General features: G+C 42.7%; 1 protein-coding gene across 7 annotated transcripts in view; it reads left to right on the plus strand.

Annotated features, from left to right (window-relative positions):
• SOX6 (SRY-box transcription factor 6) overlaps nt 1-16,524 on the plus strand; it is a 945,693-nt gene that overhangs the window by 37,821 nt on the left and 891,348 nt on the right. The window lies entirely within an intron of this gene.

Consider the following 16,524-nt stretch of genomic DNA (forward strand, 5'->3'; position numbering starts at 1 on the left):
AACACAGTGGTGGCGGTATGAACAGTTAGTGGATCATCCTATTCCTTTTTGTGCTCTGTTTCCTGGATGATTTTTTGTTACTGTATTCAGTCTCATTGTTGATAAGTCCAACATCCATGCTTGTAGTGATGTTCTTTCAAAAGAATACAAATGTAACTAATGGGCCCTTTTTTACTGAAGTGCATTGGATTTTGCAGTTAACACACTTTAATGAAGGAAATTAACAAACAGCAAGTGCAAAATTAATGTGGCATCTAGTGGGCGGCATGCCCAGGATGTAACCTGCAGTAGCTGCATTAAAATGCCCATTTGCACATGGCATGCAGGTTGAAGTTAGCACAGAGGCACTTACCCCTGATTAAATTTTCAGATGACACTAAACTCTTCAAAGTTGTTAAAACAAATACAGACTGTGAAATATTGCAGGCAGACCTTTAGGAAATTGGAAGACTGGGTATCCAAATGGCAGATGAAATTTAATATGGACAAATGCAGAGTGATGCACATTAGGAAGAAGACCCCAAATCATCATTACCAGATTCTAGGGTCCACATTGAGGGTCAGCACTCAAGAAAAAGATCCGGGTGTCATTGTAGACAATACGCTGAAACCTTCCACCCAATGTAAGGTTGTGGCCAAAAAAGCAAACAAGATTCTAGGAATTATTAGAAAAGGCCTCTGTGTCGCTCCATGGTGCATTCAATTCTGGTTGCCTTATTTCAAAAAAGATATAGCGGAACTAGAAAAGGTTCAAAGAAGAGCGACCGAGGCATTTTGGGCTAGGCACCTACTTTTTATAGAATAGAAAGCCTGAGAACCCGTCTCGACGGGCGCATCTGACGCGGAGCTGGAGGCCCGCGAAAGAGCGCCTGTTGGGATGAGGGGTGGGAGAAAGGATAGAGTAGGGGGAAGGATTGAGTCTTCCCGCCGAGGGGAAGGCTCGGGATTGGTAGAGGCCGCGGCGAGGGGGACGACGGGAGGGTTAATAAAGAGGGGGGGAGCTGGAGGACCCAAACGGTCGCCGGGTCCTCCTGAGTCCTAGCGACTTGGAACATAATCAAGTTTTCTTGGCAGAATACAGAAGTAGATTGCTGGGCCTTTCTCCGCACTATAAATTCAGTTGGGTGGTACATTGTAATCTGAAATCTCTGCTGAAACCTGTCTGCCTTAGAGGCCCTGATGGCAGTGAGCTTCTGATGGCATAGCTTTCAGCTTCTCAGATGCACGCATGCCTCAATGGCATGACAAGCCCATGTACCATGACTAGGGAACTTTTAATTAAAGCCGATTGTGAGATCTTGAGTGCAAATATCAATACTGATTAAGTCTATTGATTAAGTTAGGCACCCAATTTTAGGCAGACTTTATAGAATCAGGGCCTCAATACATGATTTTACACCTGGTAACTACATTAATATCAGGAAGCTCCTTGACGTGGTTGTGTATTAGCAATACCACACATGAAACTGCATGTGAAGTGCTTAATATACTTTAGTAAAAGCGTCCCTAAATAAGTAAAGAGCAGGCCATTGCTAATGACAGTGCTGTTACTGATCAGTAGGTGACAGTGTAAAAGCAGTGTATAAGTGGACTCTGCCTTCTCAGTAGGCCTTTGAGAGGTTCTTCAACAGTGCTCTTAGCCCCCAGATAAGATGAAGACTTGACTTCCTGATAGCGGAAGGAATAAATCTTAAAAAGGATGTAGGGAACAATTAAAAAAGTGGTCGATGAGCTTGCAGAATCTGCAAGTATATTTCCAAATGCAGGTGTTCTATGAAGACAGCAGAACTGGAATTCTCATGCATGGGTCATGTGACTGACGGAGTCTGGCATGGGAAATGGAACTTTTAGGCCATCTATTGCAGGGGTGTCGGCTTCCCTGGGCCGCACTGGCCGAAAAAAAATGTTTCTGGGGCCGCGCAAACGCTGCAGCAAGACAGAGGAGGGAGCTGGCAAGACGGTAAATGCCCGGGGGCAGCAGAGGAAAATGCTGCATCGCCCTCAACTGGGGCCACACAAAATACTTCATGGGGCCGCAGGTTGGACACCCCTGTTCTATAGTGTATGTGTGCCCATTCAGATGAGGTGTAAGGAAATGTGTGTCAAAATCAAAAGTGAAAAACTAGTTTGCCACTCTAATCCAAACTTGTATGTTTTGAGCCTGTATGCTGGCCAATATCTGACAATATTAAAAATTCTGATGAAGCCACGATCTGCGGCAAAACGGGACCCGTCGGTTTCCATTAGCTGTTAAATCCACAGTATGCAGTTTGGGCCATCATAAGCTATCAAGCAAATGGCAAGATAAGTAGAAAAATATTTTTGCCTACTAATACCTGTACTTTGGAGCACAATTTAATGCCTTAAAATCTAGCAATACAAGTACGGCATTTCTTGACACTGAATAGGTGTTGGTCTCCCGACAGAAAATTGATGTTGGTAGAAAATTTATTTATTTATTTATTTTTAGATAAAGCAAAAAAGTAAAGAATAAAGAAATACATTTTATTATTAATTAGTTTGATTATGAAAAGTTCAGAAAGTAAGTTAGATTGCATATAAAAATGATTAAATTATTAAATTAAGCACATAAGTGTCGTTAAGAAAATGAAGCTATCGCCGATGAAAGATAACCAGTACCAGCTCATGTGATCCCTTAAAGTGGTGCTCTGAGACTTATTCCTTCTTAGGTAGATATCTTCACTATATTTGCATTTTGTGGATCGTAAATATGTGTCAGCATTTGCGTTCTGTAGGGGCTGAGCCTGGGGGGGGGGGGGGTCTCGGTTGTCTTTTTTTTTTTTTCAAAGTTGAAGAGTCTTAACCTGTTTAGTCTTTTATTGCTCACCTTTGATCCTTTCTCACTGCACTATATCCTTTTTTCAGATGTAGTGGTCAAGACTGTGTGCAATACTGAAGACACAGTAGCATAGTTTATAATTTTTAAGGAGGCTGGGGGGGGGGGAGGAAAAAATAGTTGCTATGCGGGAAGGGGGTTTGTTTTCTTTATTTTTTTTTGTGTTGGTACGTGATTTTAAAGCACTATAGCTAAACTTAAAATTGGATTCCAGGTGCACTAGATGTCGCTATTAAAATTCTGACTGGCCAGAATTCGGTGGGCCGGATAGTTAGGGTCAGCTGAATATTCTCCTAAAGACAATTAGCTAAAATTAGCTAATTATGCCCCCTTATCAGCTTATGTAGTATTGACCCCAGGGTTTCTAGAAAAGACTTGATAGCAAAGAAAAAGCTTTGTTCTAATACATTTATAACTGTGATATTTGGAAATCGTGAAAATTTCTGCAAAAAATGCAACACTGAAGCATCATAATGTGTGACTTGGCAATACAAAGAAAAACTTGAAAGGAATGGATTGAAATTTTCAAAATTCAAAGTGTAACATTTAAGCATCGGCTAAATTGTTTAGTATCCATGGTAAAAAAAAAAATAAATAAAATCCACCCCTCCCCCCCCACCACTCAATATTTAAACTATTTAACCAGCCAGGAATGGCTCCTGGCTGGTTAAATAGCATATTGGCACCTAACATGGATATTCAGCAGAAGATAGTTGTATATCTCCCGCTGAAAATCGATAGTAGGAACATAAGAATTGCCGCTGCTGGGTCAGACCAGTGGTCCATCGTGCCCAGAAGTCCACTCATGCAGCGGCCCTTAGGTAAAAGACCAGTGCCCTATTTGAGTCTAGCCTTACCTGCGTACGTTCTGGTTCAGCAGGAACTTATCTAACCTTTTCTTGAATCCCTGAAGGGTGCTGTCCCCTATAACAGCCTCCGGAAGAGCGTTCCAGATTTCTACCACTCTCCGGGTGAAGAACTTCCTTACGTTTATACGGAGTCTATCCCCTTTTAATTTTAGCGAGAGCCCTCTTGTTCTGTTCACTTTGGAGAGGGTGAACAATCTCTCTTTCTCTACTAAGTCAATTCCCTTCAATATCTTGAATGTTTCGATCATGTCCCCTCTCGGTCTCCTCAAGGGAGAAGAGACCTAATTTCTCTAGCCTCTCATTGTACGGCAACTCCTCCAGGCCCTACATTTTTGTCGCTCTTCTCTGGACCCTTTCGAGCAGTACTATGTCCTTTTTCATGTACGGTGACCACTAGCCGGCTGTATTGTATGACATAGCCGTCTAGGCATGAATATTCAGCAACTAACCAGCTATGCTTAGCGGCTAAAGTAGGTCTGCTATTTATGTGGCCTATGTTCAGCCTCTAAGCATTTAACCAGTTAACACTGAATATCATCATAACCAGCTAAGTTGCTGTGAGTTAAAATAAAATTGTACTGTATATTCAATGCCAGTTGCTGGAAACGGTTTGTCATTTAAAATCTGTTGCTTGGTGCCGACCAAATATTATCCCCATTCTCTATAACTTAAAAACATTGCACTTTTTGGTTTTCATTTGCTTTGGCCCAGATTCACTAAAGATAGCATAGCGACTCCATCGCTGTTGGACGATTCTTCAAACAGTGATTGATTCACTATCACTTTCTAGCCTACCTGCTGCCTGACTTTGCTTAGCTGGCAATTTTGTTCTATAGTTCTCAAAAACCATCTCTGAAAGCAAAAGTATTGAGGGGGGGGGGTTAGGGGTCACTCTTTAGCAGCAGTGATGACCATAATTTAAATGTTCTAACACTAGATGAAGGCTAATTGACTTAAATCTTGGAGCTGAAACCAATATATTCTATAGCCTCTCCAAGAATGCTATGTATATTCTCTATTAACTGTTATTTCACTTCAGATATTCATTAGTTCATAATTATTTATATATTCACTAGTCTTTAAGCCCGTTAGATTAACGGGTGCTAGAACATATGTGTGTGTGTCTGTCTTTTTTTCTCTCTCTCTCCTTAGCCGCTTTCTTTCTTTCTGCCTTTCTTTTTCCTTGGCTGTCCATCACCACCCCTTGCCTGCTCCCCCTGTCCATTTTCCCTTCCTTTTACCTCCACTGTGTCCACCACCACCCCTTCACTGCTCTCCTTATGCAGCAGCAGCCCTTCTCCCTTTGTTTTACCTCCCCCCTGTCCAGCAGCACCTCTTTCCTTCTCCCCCTGTCCAACATTAGTCCTCCGTTATTTTTTCTTCACCTCCCCTGTCCATCAGCATCTCTTTCCTTCTCCCCCTGTCCAGCAGTAGGCATCCCTTGCTTTTTTATCCTCCCTCCTCCTTCTTATCCCTATGATACTCTTACCTTGCTCTGCCCCTGATCAGAGGTTCCCGACAGCTGCTCAGTTGCACCCATTGGAAAAGTTCCCACTGCCGCATCCCGCACCCCTCCTGACGCGGCTCCCGCTGTCCTTTCTGTCTGTCTCTGTCCCTGGCCCCCTTTGCCTGTCTGTCTTTCTGTGTATCTCCCTGACCCTGTGTCTTTCTTCTTTCCTTTCTGTCTCCCTTCCTCCCTCTATCTGTCTGTCCAAAGCAGCATTCCATCCCCCTCCCCCCACACCAGTTCCCTGTGCACCTGCCCCTGTGTCTTTCTTATTTTCTTTGTGTTTCCCTTCCTCTCTCTGTCTGTCCAAAGCAGCATTCCATCCCCCTCCATTTCCCTCCCCCCACACCAGTTCCCTGAGCACCTGCCCCTGTGTTTTTCTTATTTTCTTTGTGTTTCCCTTCCTCTCTCTGTCTGTCTGTCCGTCCAAAGCAGCATTCCCTTCCCCTCCATTTCCCTCCCCCCCCCCACCAGTTCCCTGTGCAGCAGCATTAGCGTTTCCTCTACCCGCCCCTGTCCCTTCCCCTTCCCCTTCCCGCGGGCCGGACTACAAAGGTGGTGATTCCAGCAGCGCTTTTATCAGTCTCCACACGCTGCTTCGGGCCCTTCTGCCCTGATTTACTCTGGCACGTCCCTGATGACATCATCAGAGACGCGGCAGAGCAAATCAGGGCAGTAGAAGGGCCTGAAGCAGCGTGTGGAGACTGATGTACACGCTGCTTGAATCGCCATTCGGACCCGCGGGAAGAGAAGGGGGTGGGCGGCAAAGGAGAAACGGAGATCGGCGGCGGCGACAGGAGAAACGGAGAACGTCGTCTGGCTGCGGTCCGGCTTGTGGAGGCGATCTGGTTGTGACGTATTCGCGCGCATGCGCACTCCTTCGGCCACAGACCTACAGCGCACGGAACACGAAAATAGGACTGCGCATGCGCGAGTTAGCCTTTTATTATATAGGATAAATTATTCTTCACGGACCTCAGAACCACCTCCTTCAACCGTTATCAGTGCATTTTCTAAATGGGGAGCTTCACGGGTGTATATCTCCTCACTGGTCCTTGTACTTATTCTTATAAAACAATTTTTTTAACTGTTCATAATTTTGTTGTATTACTTAAGTGATGTACTTATCTTGCAGTTTAAATTTAGAGCGGGGTGGATGTTAGCGGTTTTGCATGGATCCCTGACGAAGCGGATGCGAAACATGTCGGGTCCTACCACTGTATTATTTATAAAGATAAGTACATCACTTAAGTAATACAACAAAATTATGAAAAGCTAAAAAAATTGTTTTATAAGGATAAGTACAAGGACCAGTGAGGAGATATACACCCGTGAAGCTCCCTGTTTAGAAAATGCACTGATAACGGTTGGAGGAGGTGGTTCTGAGGTCCGTGAAGAATAATTTATGAATATATGAATAATTATGAGCTAATGAATATCTGAAGTGAAATAACAGTTAATAGAGAATATACATAGCATTCTTGGAGAGGCTATAGAACATAATTTAAATGTTGGCACAATAGTTTGTTAGGCCTATAATAAATGTATAACTTCTCCAAAAAGTGACTGATAAGCTATTGGGTCATTCAGATTATTGCCTGATTTATCTATATAAGCCCAGATATCTACATATAGGGAAGTTATGCATTCACTGGCTGTGTAGAGCATGTATAGAGCAGTTCTATAAACTAGACACTAACATATGTCCGTTGCATGTGTAAATGTATGGAATATTAGCAGATATGTACGACTGTCTTGCATAGCGCTAATTTGCATATACATGGGCGGAGCTTGGGCAGGACCCTCAATTATGCACTTAGGGGTATATTACATCACATTACATTGACGTCTTCTATCCCGCTAATACTTTTAAGTTCTAGGCGGTTTACAGCAAGAAATTAGCCTGGGCATTCCCAGGGAGATTACAAGGTTGATAATTATAGTATGCGTTGGGATCTGGGAAGGGTCGATACAGTTTGGTTAGATCATTTGACAAATTTCTTGAATAGTATAGTTTTCAGTTCGTTCTGAATGTTTTGTGGTTGGGAGTCGTGGTCGTCAGATTTGCGAGGTGTTGGTCTATTTTTGCTGCTCTGGTGGCTAGTAGACCGTCATATTTTTTTTTGCTTTGCATGTCTGTGATTGGGGGGGGGGGGGGGTAAAGGGTGCTTGAGTTCTCCTTGTTCTGGATATGTTTTTCCTTTTTTTTTTTTTTAATTCTTTATTAATTTTCAAGCTTTGATAGAGTATTACAATTAATATAACTTTAACAGGTTGCATAAAATACATCATATTACACACATTATTAAAGAAAACATCCATTTCCCCCCCTCCTTCCAATTATTAATATATTAAACCATATTATTTATTACAATATTATATTTAAATATTTTTAAACTCTTCCAAATACTTTCCCCTCCCCTCCCCCACCCTGGATGTGTAAGGAAATCTAAGAAATAAAAGATATATCTCTATATCTATAATTCAACCTATGTATAATTTTCTTTTCAACCACCTTGTATTCATCTACTGTAATTCATTGATTGTACAGCTCTTCTTCTTTGTGAACCGCCTAGAAGTCGCAAGATTGTGGCGGTGTAGAAAAATAAAGTTATTATTATATTATTATTATTATTGTATGTTAACAAATGCAGTCAGTGGGCTCCATACTTTATTAAAAGTATTGCTAAGACCCAAGCATTCCGCATTCATTCTTTCATATTTATATGTATTACACACACTTGCCCACCAGAATGTGTAGTTAAGTCTGTCATAACATTTCCAGTTCCTTGGGATCATTTGGATGGCTATTCCTGTCATGATCAATAAGACGGCTCTTGTATTTATCCAAAATAGGCTTTACTTGTAACAACGTACCACAAATTAAGGTTTCATAAGATAAAGGAATAGATGATTCAAGAATAATATTTCTGTCCCCAAATTGACCTTCAGAAATTATCCGTGGACAAAAATATAACATATGATCAAGAGTCCCTATATTAATATGACAATGGCAGCATCTATAGACTTAGAATTATCTATTTTTTGTAATCGAACTGGGGTCCAAAAAATCCTATGCAACAAAAATAACCATGTTTGTCTAATAGATGCCGACGCTGTCCAAATTTGTGGCCATCGAGATACAGAAATGCACTGTTTTATCTCGATGCTCCAAATGTCTCTAAGACTATTTTTTGGTTACTTATTCAAGAATTGAGAAATTAATTAGTACCACTGGGCAGCCTGATGTCCTACTAGATCTGTTTGGTAGCAAAGGACCTGCAAGCTATAATAATTTTTTAAGTTTTTCCATTCAGGGAACCCACTCTGGATGGCCTGCTTCAGCTGCAACCCCCTATATTGTTGAGATTTTAGAATGCCAAATAATTGTTGCAGCCGTGAAAAATCAAGCAATTTCCCATTAGATATAACATCATCTAATGTCCGAATTGCTGCCTGTATTGGAATGGATGTGTTTTTCCTGATTAGGCGGTTGTTCAGATAGCTTGGTCCATTTCCATTTAGGGCTTTGAATATGGTACAGTAGAATTTGTGTTGTGTGCGTCCTTGTACTGGAAGCCAGTACAGAACCTTAGGTGCTACCAGTGCCTACTGGTGCCTAAATAAAAGGCACCAGAATCGCTCTATATAGGCGCTTTACATCGCTTAACGCCACTATGGGCACGGCTAGGCCGTAAAGTGCCTAAGTAGGCATGATTCACGGCATAGATAGGTGCCGGAAATGTAGGCCTGGAAAACCCTGGCACCAATTTGTCCCAGAGGTGGGATTCTCTCTATGGTGCTGTTGCATGGCGACACGCAATCAGCGGCCGCTTTTTAGGCTGCGGTCCATATCGGCGCCATGTAGAGAATTCAGGCCTTAAGTTACAGAATACTGTAGGTTACATGAATTCCTGGTTCATTTAGGTGCCCACAGTTATGCCAGCTGCATGGCTGGTGCAAGTGGTGGGTGCCCAAGTGTTAGGTGTGTCTGTAATAGGATCTAGAAACTCAATATAAACAGCTGGGGAATTAGGTCAAAAAAATGTTCCTGAAGGTCCAGATTAATGAATACAACAGGTAAAGGAACAAAAATAATACTTCGAATACCTTATTAACCTAAAGTGATGCTCAGAAACCAAGATGGAATATAAGAACTCAAAATTGGGGAAAAACCCCTAGAGAGCTTCTTATGATATTTCATCTTTCTAGGACTGGTCTTGAATTTTTGTTCATCTTTAGCTTGGCGGGTTCTCTGATGAAGCCATAGCGGCGAAACGCGTCAGAACCCAGCTGAACCATCGTGGGTTGAACATTCAAGCTAAGTTCATTCATTAAGCTGTTTAGCTATTTTTCCTTGAAGTCATATTGGATAATTCAATTTATGGACATATTATGAGTCATGAACATTCTTTACAAGCATTTTACAGTACCTTTATACCATACACTGGTGCAATGATAGATATCATAAGAAGCTCTCTAGGGGTTTTTCCCCAATTTTGAGTTCTTATATTCCATCTTGGTTTCTGAGCACCACTTTAGGTTAATAAGGTATTCGAAGTATTATTTTTGTTCCTTTACCTGTTGTATTCATGTAATAGGATCTAACCAGGTAATTTTCAGCTGGCACAGGGCAGCATGCCAGTGTTCAACCTGGATATTCAGTGCCAGTGAATATCTGTGCGAGGGGGGGGGGAGGGGTTTGCCTGCTCTAACTTAACTGGCTAAGCAAATATTCAGTGCTGGCTGGTTAAATTTATTGTGGGCAAATATACGACTACTATCGGTCTGATTTGTCCAGTAAACATAGCCAGCCAACTCTGAATATATGCAATTAGCCAGCTATGTCATGCGACACTGCCGGTTAGCAGCTAGCCACTAACCATGAATATTCAGCAGAGATAATCAGCTATCTCCTGCTGAATATTAGTGGTTGGTCAGCTGAGCACTATATAACCAGCTAGTAGTTATTCTTGGATGGTTAAACAGTGCTGAATATCAAGGGGGTTTGTGCCTAGTTTTTGTTACATAGTAACATAGTAGATGATGGCAGATAAAGACCCGAATGGTCCATCCAGTCTGCCCAACCTGATTAAATCTAAATATTTGTTGGGCAAGAACCCAAAGCTCTGCCCAGTACTGTTCTTAGGTTCCAACTACTGAAGTCTGTCAAAGGTCACTCCAGTCCATCTACACCAGGGGTCTCAAAGTCCCTCCTTGAGGGCCGCCATCCAGTCGGGGTTTCAGGATTTCCCCAATGAATCTGCATGAGATCTATGTGCATGCACCGCTTTCAATGCATATTCATTGGGGAAATCCTGAAAACCCGACTGGATTGCGGCCCTCAAGGAGGGACTTTGAAATCCCTGATCTACACCTCCCCAGCCATTGAAGCCCTCCCCAGCCCATGCTCCACAAAACACCATATACAGACACAGACCGTGCAAATCTGCCCAGTACTGGCCTTAGTTCTTCAATATTTACTATTATTTTATGATTCTAGAAAAGATCCTCTTTGTTCATCCCATGCTTTTGTGAACTCTGTCACCGTTTTACAGAATACCAGATGGACTCAGGTTATCTAAAGAGAGGAACCCAGTTATAGAATTACTCTAATAGTTTCCTTTAAATATCAGCCTGTTACTGCAGATTGATAGTTTAATTTAGTATTCATTTATTCAATTTTCTATACCGTTCTCCCAGAGGAGCTCAGAAAGTTTACATTAATTTATTCAGGTACTCAAGCGTTCTCCCCTGTCCTGGATAGTTTAATTTAGTAGCCCCCAACCTCACTAAAAAATCATTTATAATTTCTATCTTGTAATGTAAGTGGTGTGAATTCTTTGCTAACTTGCTGAAAGTGAAGTCAGTTGTCTGTTCTCATGAGTTAGGTTGTAGTACTGTGATTCAGGGAATCCAGTTTTGGATTCTTGTTTGTTGCGGCCACAGTGTGCTTGGAAGGTATATTGTGTAAGGCAGGGGTTCTTAAATCCAGGCCTTCGAGGTCCACAACCTAGCCTGGTTGTCAGGATTTCTACAGTGAATATGTAGGAGATCTATTTGCATTCACTGCTTCCAATGCATGCAAATAAATTTTATATACATTCATTGTAGATATCATGAAAACCAGGCTGAGTAGTGGACCTCGAGGACTGGATTTGAGGACCCTGACTGTAGATCAGTGGTCTCAAACTCAAACCCTTTGCAGGGCCACCTTTTGGATTTGTAGGTACTTGGAGGGCCTCAGAAAAAATAGCTAATGTCTTATTAAAGAAAAGACAATTTTGCATGAGGTAAAACTCTTTATAGTTTATAAATCTTTCCTTTTGGCTAAGTCTTAATAATAATATTGCCATTTATAGCTAGAGACATATGATCAAGAAACTGTTTTATTTTACTTTTGTGATTCTGATAAACATACCGAGGGCCTCAGAATAGGAACTGGCGGGATGCGAGTTTGAGACCACTGCTATAGGCTAAGGCTCTTTACACCTGCATTGTGATGTCATAGAACTTTATGGTTATAGAAACATACCGTGTTTCCCCGATGATAAGGCAGGGCCATCAAATAAGACAGCCCCCCCTTTTTAGAAAAAATTGTAAAATAAGGCACCCCCCCCCCGCAAATAAGCCACCCACCGATACCTGCGCTTACCCAAATCGGGTGGTACGGTGGGTGACTCCGTGTGGTCCCTCCGTCTACCGCGGGGGTCGGCAACCCGCGGCTCCAGAGCCGCATGCGGCTCTTTTCCACCTTTGCCGTGGCTCCGGTAGTGTGTCACGCAGGCGTGCATCTTACAAGTGCGGCGTTGCGGCGGGAAATAGCCATGCTGAGCAGTGAGCTCAGCACTACACAGATGAAAGCCTTGCTTGCTGATTGGTCCGGCGGCCGTGCCGCCGGACCAATCAGCAAGCAAGGCTTTCATCTGTGTAGTGCTGAGCTCACTGCTCAGCATGGCTATTTCCCGCCGCGACGCCGCACTTGTAACATGCACGCCTGAAAAAGAAATCATCCTGGCCGGAGCCGGTGTTATGCTCCGGAGATCTACAGCCTTCCTATCTCCCTCTCCCTTCTACCTGCTTCCGGCCACATCCCCTGCTCCGCGGCTCTCTTCGGCAACTCAGCAGCAGCGATCGACACAAGCTTCTGACGTCGGGGCCTACCCTCTGCGAGTCCCGCTTGTTTCAACTTCCTTTTTCCACAAAGGCGGGACTCGTAGAGGGAAGGGCTCGATGTCGGTAGCTTGTCTTGATCACCGCTGCTGACAAGTTGCTGAAGAGAGCCGCGGAGCAGGGGGGTGTTGCCAGGTGCAGGTAGAAGGGAGAGGGCCAGATGCAGGACTCGTGGGTGAGGGAGCAGAAGAGAGAGAGAAAGGATAGAGATACAGAGGGGACATGAAAGGGTAAATAAGGCATCCCCCCGAAAATAAGCCCTAGAGCATATTTTGGCCTTCCAAAAAAAATAAGACACTGTCTTACCATCGGGGAAACATGGTAGTAGCATGATGGCAGATAAAGGCCAAATGGCCCATCCGCAGCATCCACTACCTCCTCCTCTCCCTATTGGCTAAGGCTCTTAACATTTGCATCTCCTCTTCCTATAGGCCAGTGGTCTCAAACTCAAACCCTTGGCGGAGCCACATTTGGGATTTGGAGGGCCTCAGAAAAAATAGTTACTGTCTTATTAAAGAAATGACAATTTTGCATGAGGTAAATCTTTCCTTTTGGCTAAGTCTTAATAATAATATTGTCATTTATAGCTAAAGAGTCATATGAGCAAGAAACTCTTTTATTTTACTTTTGTGATTCTGATAAACATACCGAGGGCCTCAAAATAAGACCTGGCGGGCCGCATGTGGCCCCCGGGCCGTGAGTTTGAGACCACTGCTCTAGATAGTTGCTCCTTTTGCCAGTTAGTGATGCCGATGTTTTATTATATATAATTCACTTTGCACAATGATTAAATAAAATATCACATCTAATTAAATAAATAAATCTCCGAGAATCTCTTTAGTCTTCAGGCCAGGGAAAGACGGACATGTCAGAAAGGAGGGAGAAAGAAAAGGACGTTAATAGACAAAATGTAATAACTAAAAAAGAAATTTTAAAATAAATAAAATTAGGAAGAAATCGGCAAGGAGCTGGGTAGAGATGAACGCTTTATAATTCAAGTTTCCAGGACCTCTGAGGCTCCTTCCTGAGGTAAACTTATTTGGTTAGTTTCCTTTGAACTGATTTTATGTTTGGATATGTGACTCTTTCTAAAGGCTGTATTGTATGTGGATGTCTGTGTTTGGATACAGTTGCCGAACTCCCAGCCAACCGCCCTTGATGGTTACTTATTTTGTTCCTTGAGACTTAATGCAATTATTGTACCTCGGAGCAGGAAACTTTTTCTGAGAACTTATGAAAAGCTTTCTTAGTTAAGTGTGGCTTGAAATCCATTCCGTCTGCTGCCTGGGAGAAGTGTAGAATGTCGGCTGTGTGTTGACTCCCTGGTCTTTCACTTTCTGTTTAAATAAACAGAAGTGTAGCTGACTTGATAAGTGTGTCGGTAAATAGATCATATTTCTATGTTATACAAGCCTTGTGCCTGACAACACAGTTCACTCCTGTTTTTATACGAGGGTTGTATTTTTACACATGCCAAGCCCCTGATCCTCCTGTTCCTGTATGACTATGTCCAGTCTCGTGGCATGTAGGACAATAGTGCCCCGTCAGTCGCGCCACGTCAAATACGCACCCCGTGCAAGACAATGGCATCCCGTCAACAGCGATTACTATTATGTCTTTTTGAGGGTTACAAAGTAACCCTCTTTTTTGAGGGGGGGGTTCTTTTTGAGGGGGGACCCCCCCTACACTTAAAATATTCACTTGGTATCTAGTGTTAGGGTAAGGTTTAGGTGAGGATTTAAACCTTACCCTAACACTAGTGCAGTTGACAGGGCGCCATTGTCCTGCGCGTATTTGTCGGTGTACCTCCTTTTTTTACTACCCTTTAAAAATTTTTTTTTATAGTATTGTACACGTTGATAGATGATAATATCAAATATGGAATAAACTTGGAAACTTGGGATGAGAGTTTAAGAGGAACAGCACAACTTTATTATGACCTTTCCAATTGTTGAAATAAACTTTGGGATTTTTCATCATATTTGTTCTGCTACAAGTCTAAAGGTGCAAAAGGGCATAATCTGAAAATGTAGCATTTGGCAACTTGCCAAGGAGGAATGTCTGGAGTGGTAGATGTTCTTACTATCCTTACTGTACTTCAATCCTCCTCCTCCCTCCTACCGAAACTTCGCCCCCCCCCGTCTCCCTCCTCTCCCCCCTTCTTCCTCCTTGCTGTTCGCAATTCTATGATCAATTTGGAATGTAACTACTTGTAACTACTTTCTCCTTGCTGTTCGCAACTCTATGATCAATTTTGGTATGTACCCACTCGTAACTTCTTTCTCCTTGCTATTCGCAACTCTATGATCAATTTTGGTATGTACCCACTCGTAACTTCTTTCTCCTTGCTATTCGCAACTCTATGATCAATTTTGGTATGTACCCACTCGTAACTTCTTTCTCCTTGCTATTCGCAACTCTATGATCAATTTTGGTATGTACCCACTCGTAACTTCTTTCTCCTTGCTATTCGCAACTCTATGATCAATTTTGGTATGTACCCACTCGTAACTTCTTTCTCCTTGCTATTCGCAACTCTATGATCAATTTTGGTATGTACCCACTCGTAACTTCTTTCTCCTTGCTGTTCGCAACTCTATGATCAATTTGGCATGTAGCTTCTTGTAATTTGTTCTAACCAATGTGAACCGCCTAGAACTCTTCTGGGTATGGCGGTATATAAAAATAAAGTTGTTATTATTATTATTACTATAACAATGCTGCCGGGAGCTTAAGCAGTGCCAAAGTCTTTCCAGGCTTAGGATTAACATCAAATATAGTTTAGTAAAACTTGCTTGCATTTTGTTACCAGATAGAACAGTAGGGCTAGATTCATCCAAATTTGGGACTTAGATAAATTTCTGACCGAAAAATATTCACTTAGGCCCAGATTCTGTATAGTGTGACCAAATCTGTGCGCATGGCTGATTTGCTTCTGAAACTTAATTGTGTAACGAGCCAATCAGTGCTGATTGGCAGTTAATGAGTAATAATTGGCGCTGATTACACAACTTTTTAAGCGTATTCTATAAAGTGGCGCGCATAAATTCGGAAGAGGTCGGGGCCAGGGGAGGCGCGTGGGAAGGTCTTGGGCATTCCTGAAAGCTAGGCTCACTGTTATAGAATAGGCCCGATCCATGCACAGCTTAGGCACAAGTATTTGAGCCTGGTTTTCATTGGTTTAAATGGTTGCACGTAAATGTTGCTCATGTGTATGGGCACCATATGCGATGCTATGAACTGCGCCTAACTTTAGGGGGCATTTTATAGAATCGTGCGACAGTGTCAACATTTTTAGGCATCATATATAGAATATGGCCCTCAGTGAGTGGTTTTGTGATGCTTATGCTTCAGGGACCAGTAGGAATGGAATATAGTGTATATATGTAAGGTTATTTGTTGCAAGCCATTTTCTCTTATCTTCTTTAATATTGGTTTTTACCCTCTCTTCTGCTCTCTTACCTTTCTCTCAATATCCATCTGTGTCATCTTTGCCTCTCTGTCTCTTTCACTGTGGCTCTGTGTGTGGCTGTGCATCTCTTTGTGTGCCTCTTTATCAGAACCACTGGGGTTGCGAGGAGCACGTTAAAGTTATTACTCGTAGCGGTGAACAAATTAGAGGTATGGGGGAGGGGAAGGGGGGGTGCGCACATGGCAGGGGGGGATCGAGGAAGGAGCAAAGGGCAGAGATGAGGGCAAGGGAGGGGTGGTGGGTAGGCTTTTGACCATGAATGGTATGTTCAAGTGGTTCCTGTGTTCTTTGGCCAAACATAGTAAACATAGTAGATGACGGCAGATAAAGACCCGAATGGTCCATCCAGTCTGCCCAACCTGATACAATTTAAATTTTTTTCTTTTTAGCTATTTCTGGGCAAGAATCAAAAGCTCTACCCGGTACTGTGCTTGGGTTCCAACTGCCAAAATCCCCGTTAAAACCTACTCCATCCCATCAAAACCCTCCCAGCCATTGAAGCCCTCCCCAGCCCATCCTCCACCAAACAGCCATATACAGACACAGACCGTGCAAGTCTGCCCAGTACTGGCCTTAGTTCAATATTTAATATTATTTTCTGATTCTAGATCCTCTGTGGCCAAGAGGAGGAGGTTCCCTCTACATA

This window comes from Geotrypetes seraphini, chromosome 19, assembly GCF_902459505.1.
Source record: "Geotrypetes seraphini chromosome 19, aGeoSer1.1, whole genome shotgun sequence".
Classification (NCBI taxonomy): Eukaryota; Metazoa; Chordata; class Amphibia; order Gymnophiona; family Dermophiidae; genus Geotrypetes; species Geotrypetes seraphini.